The sequence below is a fragment of the Haliotis cracherodii genome, unplaced genomic scaffold (genome assembly GCF_022045235.1).
Source record: "Haliotis cracherodii isolate W230 unplaced genomic scaffold, xgHalCrac1.p SCAF_12, whole genome shotgun sequence".
Taxonomy (NCBI): Eukaryota; Metazoa; Mollusca; class Gastropoda; order Lepetellida; family Haliotidae; genus Haliotis; species Haliotis cracherodii.
The window spans coordinates 44,656,450-44,668,995 of record NW_027266267.1 but is presented as its reverse complement, the minus strand read 5'-3'; the positions used below and the strand labels follow the sequence as shown (position 1 = coordinate 44,668,995).

The following is a 12,546-nucleotide window of genomic DNA, read 5'->3' as shown; positions in this document are numbered from 1 at the left end:
AACCTATGATTTGGGGTTCGAATCCCGGTTCGACCCGATTATGTTATGCTGGTTTGTCAGCACCAAAAGTTGTAAACGTCTAAGACGTGAATCACTTCGGGCTTTCCTCCCACATTAAGCTGACACGCCGCGATATAACTGGAATACTGTAAAAAGCGGCCTACACCCAACTCACTCACTGTTAAGCATGAGTGTTAATCACAAATTTGCTTTCACATTGGTTATTCAACGAAACTGCTTATCGACATTACTAAGCAGCATTTTATATGAATGTTGTTAAACTAACCATATCGTTTGTAATCCTGTATTGATTCGGCCTCGGTTTTGAGTTTCAGTACTACTTCAATCTGTAAGTGTATGGAAACATTCATGTGTTTATAATGGCAGAGTTAGGGTATGCAGTGTAATTGGATGGGGAGACGTGGTTGTCAGTGTGATAAAAAGTGGTGACGCAGGAAAGCGCCCACACACGGAGTCTGGAAACTGCTGACATCATTTCAACACCCACCCAGAAGGTAAGGAGAAAACGACCGAGAGACACAGGATATTTCTTGACGATAATACTTGGGATGTGCCGTGTCTAATGATGTGTTAGTACTTTATACAGGTACCAGCGACACGGTAACCGAGAATATATCTCACACAGCTATTTTGGAAGTTGGAAACACGGCTACTGAGGATAGATTGTACATCTGGAATTATCTTTCAAAGCTACTGAAGACAAAGTTACACGGCTACTTAGGATATTGGAGACACAGCTACTTAGGACAGATTGTACATCTAGGACATATGTTTCAAAGCTGCTGAAGACAAAGTGACACGGCTACTTAGGATATTGGAGACACGGCTACTGAGGACAGGTTTTACATCTAGGACATATGTCACAGCTACTGAAGACAAAGTGACACGGCTACTTATGATATTGGAGACACAGCTACTGCGAACAGATTGTACATCTAGGACATATGTTTCACAGCTACTGAAGACAAAGTGACACGGCTACTGAGGATATTGGAGACACGGCTACTGAGGACAGATTGTACATCTAGGACATATGTTTCACAGCTACTGAAGACAAAGTGACACGGCTACTTAGGATATTGGAGACACAGCTACTGAGGACAGATTGTACATCTAGGACATATGTCACAGCTACTGAAGACAAATATATATTACACAGCTTCTGAGACACTTCACACCGTTACTAAGGCTAAACTTGCCGTTGTGTAAAAAGACAACATCAACGGATGACCGAAAGCTTCAAGCAAGATACCTTGGATAGTTAGTGATATCGAGGGAAGGGTAAAACCCAGTCAGTGACCAGGAATCGAAGAATTATCAAAGATTTTACAAACAGACCCAGCGCCTGATACGCATAAAATGTCATTGTCGCCACCAACCTTGATAAAACATACTTATGACTGTTTGTTGTTAGTGGTGATGGTTTTGTTTTCACATAACGTATTATCTAATGACCGGTGTGATATTTGCTTGGTGACCTACTCGCCACCGTTTGACAACCTCGTTGTCCTTGACATTCAACTGTGGACCAGACCGGCGCCGCACCGACAGCTTTGTTACCGTCTATGTCGGCTAGACACCAGCTGCTTCAGTTTCCAATTCAACCCCATCACCAACCGCTGCCGAGGGCACACCTCCACCTTCACGACGCTACATCTGGTTAACACATCGACAGAATCTGGCAACAAACTATACCTGACATGCAAAGGTACATGTAGGTCATTATATTGTGGAGTGTTACTTCAGAAAGAAAAGGGGCACGGGTGGCCCAGTCGCCTAAGGCGCCGCGATTCGCTGTGCAGAGTTGCGTCCCTTGGGCACCCCAGAAACCTATGATCGTGGGTTCGAATCCCGGTTCGCCACGATTATGTTTCTAGGTTTGTCAGCACCATACCCGTGCTCGTGGGTTTCACCGAAGCGGGCTTTCCTCCCACATTAAGCTGACAAGCCGCGATATAACTGGAATAATGTTAAAAGCGGCGTTAAACCCAAATCACTCACTCACTCAATCAGTATATCGTGGAGTGTTACTTCAGAAAGAAAATAATGAGTCGGACCAAAATATGAAAAAGACACAGATGACAGCGTTCCCTGTGTTCTATCCATGGATGCACAGGCATGGGGTGAATACATATTCAAGTGTAATAGTTAAAGTATTGTCAAATATGGGTTCAGGTAACTCATTTATCCTAAGGGGGTCCGCAGGTTAAATCACTTTTACATTTTTCGACATTGTTATTGATTATTCTTTTAAAAAATGGTTTTCATATTGGTGAAGTATTGGCGTAATACTCTAAATGTAAACATACCACAAACTGTGTATTTTGTTTTTTTGTTGTTTTTTTTGGAAGGCGGGAAACAGATTGGATCAAGCTGCAGCACCAACGCGGACTGTCTAGGTATTGGAACATTCTGTCTCCACGGAATTTGCCAGTGTAGATCCAACTTGTTTACAGATGTATGGTCGTGTGATTCAAGTAAGTCAAAACTTCAGTCTCCAGTTTCAGTTCAAGCTGAGACCTTCCTATATCCATGGTGTAAGGCGACAGTGCATACAGTCCACTGGTGTAGCGTGACACCTTCCTACGCGCATACAGCCCAGTGGGTTAGCGTGACATCTTCCTACACGCATACATCCCAGTAGTGTAGCGGACACCTTCCTACATGCATACAGTCCACTGGTGAAGCGTGAAATCTTCCTACACACATACATTCCAGTAGTGTAGCGGACACCTTCCTACGCGCATACAGCCCAGTGGTGTAGCGTGACATCTTCCTACACGCATACAGCCCTGTAGTGTAGCGTGGCACATTCCTACACCCATACATCCCAGTAGAGTAGCGTGACACCTTCCTACATGCATACAGCACAGTGGTGTAGAGGGACACCTTCATGCACGCATACATCCCAGTGGTTTAGCAAGACACCTTCCTACATGCATACAACCCAGTAGTGTAGCGTGACACCTTCCTACACGCATACAGCCCAGTAGTGTAACGTGACACCTTCCTACATGCATACAGCACAGTGGTGTAGAGGGACACCTTCATACACGCATACATCCCAGTGGTTTAGCGGGACACCTTCCTACATGCATACAACCCAGTAGTGTAGCGTGACACCTTCCTACACGCATACAGCCCTGTAGTGTAGCGTGGCACATTCCTACACGCATACATCCCAGTAGTGTAGCGTGACACCTTCCTACACGCATAAAGCCCAGTAGTGTAGCGTGATGCCTTCCTACACGCATACAGCCCTGTAGTGTAGAATGACACCTTCCTACACGCATACATCTCAGTAGTGTTGCGTGACACCTTCCTACACGCATACATCCAAGTAGTGTAGCGTGATACCTTCCTACACGCATACAGCCCAGTAGTGTAGCGCGACACCTTCCTACACGCATACAGCACAGTGGTGTAGCGCGACACCTTCCTACACGCATACAGCCCAGTAGTGTAGCCTGACACCTTCCTACATGCATACAGCCCAGTGGTGCGCGACACCTTCCTACACACATACAGCCCAGTGGTGTAGCGTGACACCTTCCTACATGCATACAGCCCAGTAGTGTAGCGTGACACCTTCCTACATGCATACAGCCCAGTAGTGTAGCGTGACACCTTCCTACATGCATACAGCCCTGTAGTGTAGCGTGACACCTTCCTACACGCATACAGCCCTGTAGTGTAGCGGACACCTTCCTACACGCATACAGCCCTGTAGTGTAGCATGACACCTTCCTACACGCATACATCCCAGTAGTGTAGCGTGATACCTTCCTACACGCATACAGCCCTGTAGTGTAGCATGACACCTTCCTTCACGCATACATCCAAGTAGTGTAGCGTGACACCTTCCTACATGCATACAGCCCAGTAGTGCGCGACACCTTCCTACACACATACAGCCCAGTGGTACGCGACACCTTCCTACACACATACAGCCCAGTAGTGTAGCGTGACACCTTCCTTCACGCATACATCCCAGTAGTGTAGCGTGACACCTTCCTACACACATACAGCCCAGTAGTGTAGCGTGACACCTTCCTACATGCATACAACCCAGTAGTGTAGCGTGACACATTCCTACACACATACAGCCCAGTAGTGTAGCGTGACACCTTCCTACACACATACAGCCCAGTAGTGTAGCGTGACACCTTCCTCCATGCATACAGCCCAGTAGTGTAGCGTGACACCTTCCTACACACTCATTCAATTATTGTTTTTATAAAGAAATCGAACTTATTTGTAAATTTTGAATTGTGTAGATAGCTATATTTTATATTGGTAATGTATACTTTGTAACTTAGAATGTCAGTGGTTGTATCCTCAGAGGGGGTTGAAGTAGCGTAAAATTATTGTCCTCCTAAGGGGATATGTGAGACCACATCATTCCACGTACATTTATTCATACCTCAGTTTTAAACGTAGAATATTTGTTTATTTTAACTGTTGGCTTAATTGCATACCATCACCAGCAACTGAGGTGTTGGTGTCAATCCTGCTGGGGAGCCGTGCAGGTAGCAGAAGTATTGTAAGTCCCCACGGTCCCCAGTAAGGTGGCCTAACTTTGGTCGCTGGTGATCTATAGCCCAATTTAATATTGTATTGTTGAATGAAAATATATTTTTTTAAATGTTTCAAAATCGAAACTGTGATACTCTTGTTATTATACTATCCATGTTTGAGAGCTTTTTACAAAAAATCTAAATATAAATATTATAACTGTTTCATCACGATATGGCTGAAATATTGTCGATGTGACGTAAATTTCACTCACTCACTCACTCAACCCAAATTCACGATGTAATAGGCTCGCATTGTTAGATAGGTAAAGTTATCATCAAGTAGAGTATGCTATATAATGTTTATAACGCATATTGTACGCTAGATAATGTCAATGATACATATGTGATGGATAATTACAATGACACGTATTATATGCTAAATAGTGTCAATTTGCTGCTTAACTCCGCACTTAGCAATATTCCAGCTATATGACAGCGGTCTGTAAATAATCGAGTCTAGACCAGACAATCCAGTGACGCACATCATGAGCATCGATACGATGACATGCATCTACCAAGTCAGCGACTACCCGATCCCGTTAGTCGCCTCTTTAAGTCGTATTAGGCATAGTCGCCCTTTGCGGCAAGTAATGGTTCCTAAAGAACTTATCTAACCCGGATATCCAGAGGTCTATATGCTAAATAATGCTAATGACACGTACTACAGGTCAGGTGATGCTCGTATTTTATGCCCGATAATGTTAATGACACGAATGATATGCTAAATATGTGTGGTGAAATGGGGTTCAATGTCGCGCTCAAGATTATTGAACTTATATAGCGACGTGCATGCACGTGTGTGTGGTTGTTTGTACTAGTCCGGCCTTATGCAGATGTTATAGTGCTAGCTCACTATGATACCATGCCGCAGTGTAACATAGATACCCCACCCAGACACAGTATACTGACTCCGAGCCGACCAGTCCTTGTTTGAGCCCCTTAATGCCGAGCGCCAGACAGGGTAACAACAAGTACCATCTTTTGTCGTCTTTTGGTTTGACGCGGTCGGGGATCGGGCCCCGGACCCTTTATTCTCTGGGCGGAGGCTAGACCACGGAGGCGATGATATGCTAGATAATGTTAATAACACGTATTGCATGCTAGATAATGTTAATTGCACGTATTGCATGCTAGATAATGTTAATGACACGTATGGTATGCTATATAAAGATAATGAGACGTATTGTGGCAATTTGGACCCCTGGACTTGATGTTATCTCTACATGTTATTGGCGTTCAGGTTTGTACAAAACAAACGATATTGTCGAAAGCCGGCATCATACAATATATTTACTTCTTTTATTACAGATTATCTTGGTTGTTTTAAGGACAGCAGGACACGTGTTTTGCCAGATGTTTCATACAGACACAACACTATGACCACAGGAATGTGCCTAGACTACTGCGGAACAAAGGGGTACGGACTAGCTGGCACCGAGGAAGGTTTAACGTAGAATACTGTAGAATATAGGGAAACTGTGATACATTCTTCCTTGAAGTAACGCCAGCGATGTATCCGATTAAATCAGTGTAGAACAGATGAATACTGGGGTATGTATTGCCGGAAGTGAAAACATAGACTAATCTGTATAAGGCATGTACTAGAAATGAATACTGGGGTATGTATTGCCGGAAGTGAAAACATAGACGTATCTGTATAAGTCACTGTACTAGAAATGAATACTGGGGTATGTATTGCCGGAAGTGAAAACATAGACTTATCTGTATGAGGCATGTACTAGAAATGAATACTGGGGTATGTATTGCCGGAAGTGAAAACATAGACTTATCTGTATGAGGCATGTACTAGAAATGAATACTGGGGTATGTATTGCCGGAAGTGAAAACATAGACTTATCTGTATAAGGCATGTACTAGAAATTAATACTTGGGTATGTATTGCCGGAAGTGAAACATAGACTTATCTGTATAAGTAACTGTACTAGAAATGAATACTGGGGTATGTATTGCCGGAAGTGAAAACATAGACGTATCTGTATAAGTCACTGTACTAGAAATGAATACTTGGGTATGTATTGCCGGAAGTGAAAATAGACTTATCTGTATAAGGCATGTACTAGAAATGAATACTGGGGTATGTATTGCCGGAAATGAAAACATAGACTTATCTGTATGAGGCATGTACTAGAAATGAATACAGGGGTATGTATTGCCGGAAGTGAAAACATAGACTTATCTGTATAAGTCACAGTACTAGAAATGAATACTGGGATATGTTCAGCCAGGACATAAAACCATAGACCTATATGTCTAAATCACTGTACTACAAATGACTACAGGGTACGTATTGTAGAGAGGCACCATCAGGGCCGTATTAAGGTATGCTAGATCAAGTTCGCGTTTGAGGCACTGTAGAAAACAAAACCACTGAGACTCGTGTTGGTACGAGACATTATTATCAGTAGTTCTTATTTCACGACACAAATTTGAGTATTTTCTCACACTTCACCCTATCAGTTATAAAGTATTTGCGTTTCAACGCAACTGTTAAGTCACCACTAGTTTCCGGAAGTACATTTGACTATTATTGTTTTCAGTCAAGTGATGAGTGCCATTGTGGCCACTCCATACCAGCTGGTCGTAGTAGAGATGAGGAGAGCCAGTGTGGATATCGATGTGCGGGGAACATCGCTCAATCATGTGGAGGGCGTTGGTTCGTATCGGTACATCGTACCGAGTCCAAAAGGGTGCCAGGTTCAAGTGATTAGTACTATTCTTGGTTTGTTAGTAGACTTCCCATGCTTTAGGATTTTTAGCAAAGTGGTAAAAGCTTGAACACTGCATCACTAGTACCTCCCCTGTATTACGCCAATCTCATTAAAAGTTTGAAATTGTTTCATCATTGTGTTGGTAATCATATATTGGTTTTAGTAATGATTCTATCGATTCGTATACATTATTTATCCGACAGATTTAATAGCATGCATGTATCAGTCTAGCTTTCCTAGTTCAAGCTGACATTCTTGCAACTGTGACATCTCTGATTTCAGTATTTCAGTTACCGGTGTGTCAGCGTATTACCAATCTCATTAAAATCAGATCTTAGCTTTCGCTACCGCTAACCAAAGATTTGAGGACATCCCATTACGAGTCACGCTAGAACGACCTTTCGCGAACATTGACCGACCAATGAAATGACTGACAAGAAATCGACATTTGCCAATCAGAAGGCAGCTATCTCCAGTTTTACGGCACTACTTTCCCATTACAGGTCACATCAGCACGACCTTTCATCCAACCAATCAGGGCGTCGCTTACCAGATCCTGAAAGTGACAGTTGGAATGTATTTTCTAATCATGCAACCTCGAAATATTTAACACGGGGTATTCCGAACGACAGTTACAGGTTTTATGATTTCTTATATCCATACAATCTAGGCATCTATAAGCCATTCAAGAATGTTGTTTTGATCAGTTTTACATTTTTTAATCGAGAATTCGTCAAAATATGCTTCGAAGTGTAGTCGCCAGTTTGAAAGTAGTGCCGTAAAACTGGAGATAGCTGCCTTCTGATTGGCAAATGTCGATTTCTTGTCAGTCATTTCATTGGTCGGTCAATGTTCGCGAAGGGTCGTTCTGGCGTGACTCGTAATGGGATGTCCTCAAATCTTTGGTTAGCGGTAGCGAAAGCTAAGATCTGATTTTAATGAGATTGGTAATACGCTGACTCACCGGTAACTAAAATACTGAAACCAGAGATGTCACAGTTGCAAGAATGTCAGCTTGAACTAGGAAAGCTAGACTGATACATGCATGCTATTAAATCTGTCGGATAAATAATGTATACGAATCGATAGAATCATTACTAAAACCAATATATGATTACCAACCCAATGATGAAACAATTTCAAACTTGTTGTTTAAAGCAATAAAACAAGAACGGTTATATCTAAAACTAGCACCCGGAGAAAAACAGCTGTCTCATAATGAAGTAATTAGTGTTAATGTACAACCCCGAACTATGAGGCTGTGGAGCGTGCATTTGTTATTTGGCTGACAATGAAGTATTTAGCATTAATGTACACCTGTATGAACTATGATATGGTGTAGCAAGTCTTCACAGACGTTTGCATTGTACGTTGCCACGTGTCCACCTATTCATGTTCACTGCGATACGTTCCGATTCACACATAGTATGTTATTTCTGTGGTCATTCGCTCACTTTCAGAGGTGAGGTGGGGTGAAATGGGGTCGCGTCAAGATTATTGCACGCACGTGCGCGCGTGTGTGTGTGTGTATTTCTTTGTGTGGGAGTGCTTGAGGCCATATCATGCAAGTCACTGTGTTGTATCCTTGGACAAGTCTTGACTCCGCTTGTCCCACTGTGATATGACTGAAATAGTTGTTGACTGTACTCTCACGTGACCATTAAGCATCGTTTACCCTAACATGGAAACAAAATACATCATAAACATATATATGAATAAAAATTGTTTACTGCAATAACCTAAACTGACGAGAAATAGAAACGTTACCAACCAACATTGTTTGTACCTAACAACAGATCCATCAGTTGTGAGGATGAAGGGTTTGTTTTGGTTAGGATGTGCAATGATTGGTGCTTGTTTTAGATTTTAGATTCGAAAGACCATTTTTCAGAAGGTTCTATAGGGGACTAGCGACGCCAGAAAAGGTTGCTACGAATTTGCGAAAATGCGAGGCCAAACCAAAGAAATTATGCGTGTCATGGACTTATTTAGAGGGTGGGATCAGTGTGACGTAATCGGTTTTGGAAGGATCAACATGGATGCCATCTTTGCAGCAGATATGCCCTTAAGTAGGCGACTAAATTTGACTCTAGAGTCCAGGGCCCAGATTCACATGACTCCCCTAGCCAGGCTCAAAAGACTTCTTTTAGGCTACAAGGCCCAAATGACCCCACTTGTTTTGAGACGGCCTCCGTGGTCTAGTGGTAGAGCGTCCGCCCGGAGAGCGGAAGGTCCGGGGTTTGATCCCCGGCCGCGTCATACCAAAAGACGTTAAAAGATGGTACTTGTTGTTACCCTGTCTGGCGCTCGGCATTAAGGGGCTAAAACAAGGACTGTTCGGCTCGGAGTCAGTATAATGTGTCTGAGTGGGGTATTCATGTTAAACTGCGGCATGGTATCTCAGTGAGCTAGCACTATAAATCGGCATCAGTCTCGACTAGCACAAGCAGCCATTCAAACACACACACGTACATGCACGTCGCTATATAAGTGCAATAATCTTGGACGCGACGTTAAACCCCATTTCACCTCACCTCACCTCATCCTTGATTTAAATTAAAATGATAAGAAAAGATCTACAGAAGCTTCAAACATATCTTGTATTATAAAGGTTTTCTGTTCTCTGATACCTGTACACCAGTCTGGATATGTTTGGGTGGAGAGGTAGGAACGGGTCTCATCGAAATCATACTTCATCTTATCAGAATCGATTTTTCATACGTATTTTTTTTTTTTTTTGTCGTCTTATGTATCATTATCTCTATAGTTCTCATGATATCCGAGAATTTATCTTTACAAAGCTATTTTTCAACATTGCAAGTTTATTATATAAAAATGCTTATTATACTGATATTTTTATTGTTCTTTTTTTAAAGTCACCTACATATGTACAGCTATTACTTTTAGTGAACAGTCCGAAAACTTTAACACTCTTTCCATAGGTTGAATTTGAAATGTGCCATACAAAAACAATCGCAGCTATCTTTTAAGAAGGAAAAGAAGCTCAGCCTCTAAAAAAGAAAAAAACAAACGAAAGTGAACGTGTTAGCTCACAGCGCCGAATACTCGAGATCTTGTACGAGGAAGTGAAAAGTAAGTGAGGTAGTATTGTTTTACGCCGCTTTTAGCAATATTCCAGCAACATCATGATGGGGGACACCAGAAATTGTCTTCACACACTGTACCCATGTGGAGAATCGAACCCGGGTCGTCGGCGTGACGAGCGAACGCTGTAACCACTAGGCTACCCGACCGCCCTAATTGCACTTGATCCAGGCAATAATCTTTGTTGAAACGCATAACATCTTGCATGTACCTTCAGTTGATGCCATACATCAGAACAAGGTCACCAAAGCCTTGGTCCGGAAGCAGATGAAACCCCTCCTCTACACCAGACTCAGACCCGGAGAGTTCGACCCCCGGGAAATGAACCCTTTTCAACTACCTCGACATTGATGTGGGGAATCGAACCCGGGTCTTATGACGTGACGAGCGAACTCTTTAACCCGACAGCCACAAAATCGAATAAGAACTTGTCCACAGTGACATCAAAACTAATGCAGTAGCCGTTAGGCATTATGAGACTTCATATCAAAACCAAGTAACACACGCATCATAGGTCAGGAAAAAGGCTGCCTGTGTCAAATAACGGGGGAACAGACACAACCTAGTACTCCATAAGTGTCACTTCTTTAGTCATTTTCATCAGTAATATTTGTAATTTTGTCTACAAATCTGAACTACTGAGCAGGTGTAATCTCAACTATAATCAGACAAGCTTGCAACAACGACTGATATGTGAGTGAGTGAGTGAGTGAGTGAGTGAGTGAGTGAGTGAGTGAGTGCTTTCAGCAATATTCCAGCAACATCACGGAAGGGGACACCAGAAATGGGCTTCATTGTACCCATGTCGGGAATCGAACCCGGTTCTTCGGCGTGACGACCGAACGCTTTAACCACTAGGCTACCCGACTGCCCAACTGATATGTGAACCGTATGTTACTGATTACCAGCTGTCCCCTGAAGATTCCTGGGTGAGAATTGGTCTTCAGCAACACATGCTTGTCGTAATAGGCGACTAACGGGTTCGGGTGGTCAGACTCGGTGACTTGGTTGATGCATTTCATCAATTGCGTGGATCGATTCGCATGATGTCAGTCACTGGATTGTCTGGACCGGACCCGATTATTTACAGACCGCCGTCATACAGATCGACTATCGCTGTGATTTCAAATAAATTTCATACACGTATGAATATGATTGCACACATTCTACATTACGTATGACATTCCCAGTACATATCCCAAACACCTCTTACTAGCCTTCTTTACATGGATGACCTTGGACTTTTTGCCAAAGGAGCATTTCCACTAAAACAGATTCTCCTTGTCGATTCCTTTTCTAATAATATCGACATGTCCTTTGGACTCGACAAATGCAACATTCTTCATTTGAAATGTGTCAAGGTAGAAGAGGGATGTTCAGTCAATATACTTAGAGTTAAGCATAATCTCAAAAACTCAAAGGATATGCTTGACGTTTTGCAACCCCCGAAAAGAACCAGCTCAATTCTGTCAAAGGAATTAATTTTTCAAATTTGTACACCACTATCTTACATGACAAACTTAAGGGAAAAGTTTATTCCTTGATCCACTGGGATGTTGTTAAAAACACGTGGTGACCATAGATACAGTTACATATCTATCACCAAAGGTTCACGTCAATTTGGCAAACATGAAAGCAAATGCTATCTGAAGTCTACTGAGAAAACAATATGTCAAATGCAGGACCCGTGAGATCGACTCATCTGTTTCATATATCGATTTAGGCATGAAGACTCAGAATATAAGAACACTCCCTACAAGACTGTATGACAAGAGGGATGACTTAACTACCCAATAATCAACTTTCCCTTCATGTCGAGCAATATTCCTGCACCTCCAGCCTTACATTTGACATTGGTACAATGTGTGAAGCCCATTTCTGGTGTCCCCCGCCGTGATATTGCTGGAATATTGCTTAAAGCGGCGTAAAACCATACTCACTCACTCACTACATTTCACACATGTTTAGGTACAACTGGGCATGCTCTTTCTGCCAAGTTTTCAAAGAGTTTCATGCCACTCTTGTTCATCAAGGTTACAACATTCAAGGCCTCGGTAAAGCTTTTAAAACATTTAATAGTAGACATAAGGAAGATGTTTCCAATGTCTTCACGT

The 12,546-nt window shown here is 42.5% G+C and overlaps 1 pseudogene; it reads left to right on the top strand.

Moving 5' to 3' along the window:
* Nucleotides 1–380: 380 nt before the first annotated feature.
* LOC139457433 (uncharacterized) lies at nt 381–10,783 on the top strand (annotated as a pseudogene).
* The last annotated feature ends 1,763 nt before the right edge of the window (nt 10,784–12,546 follow it).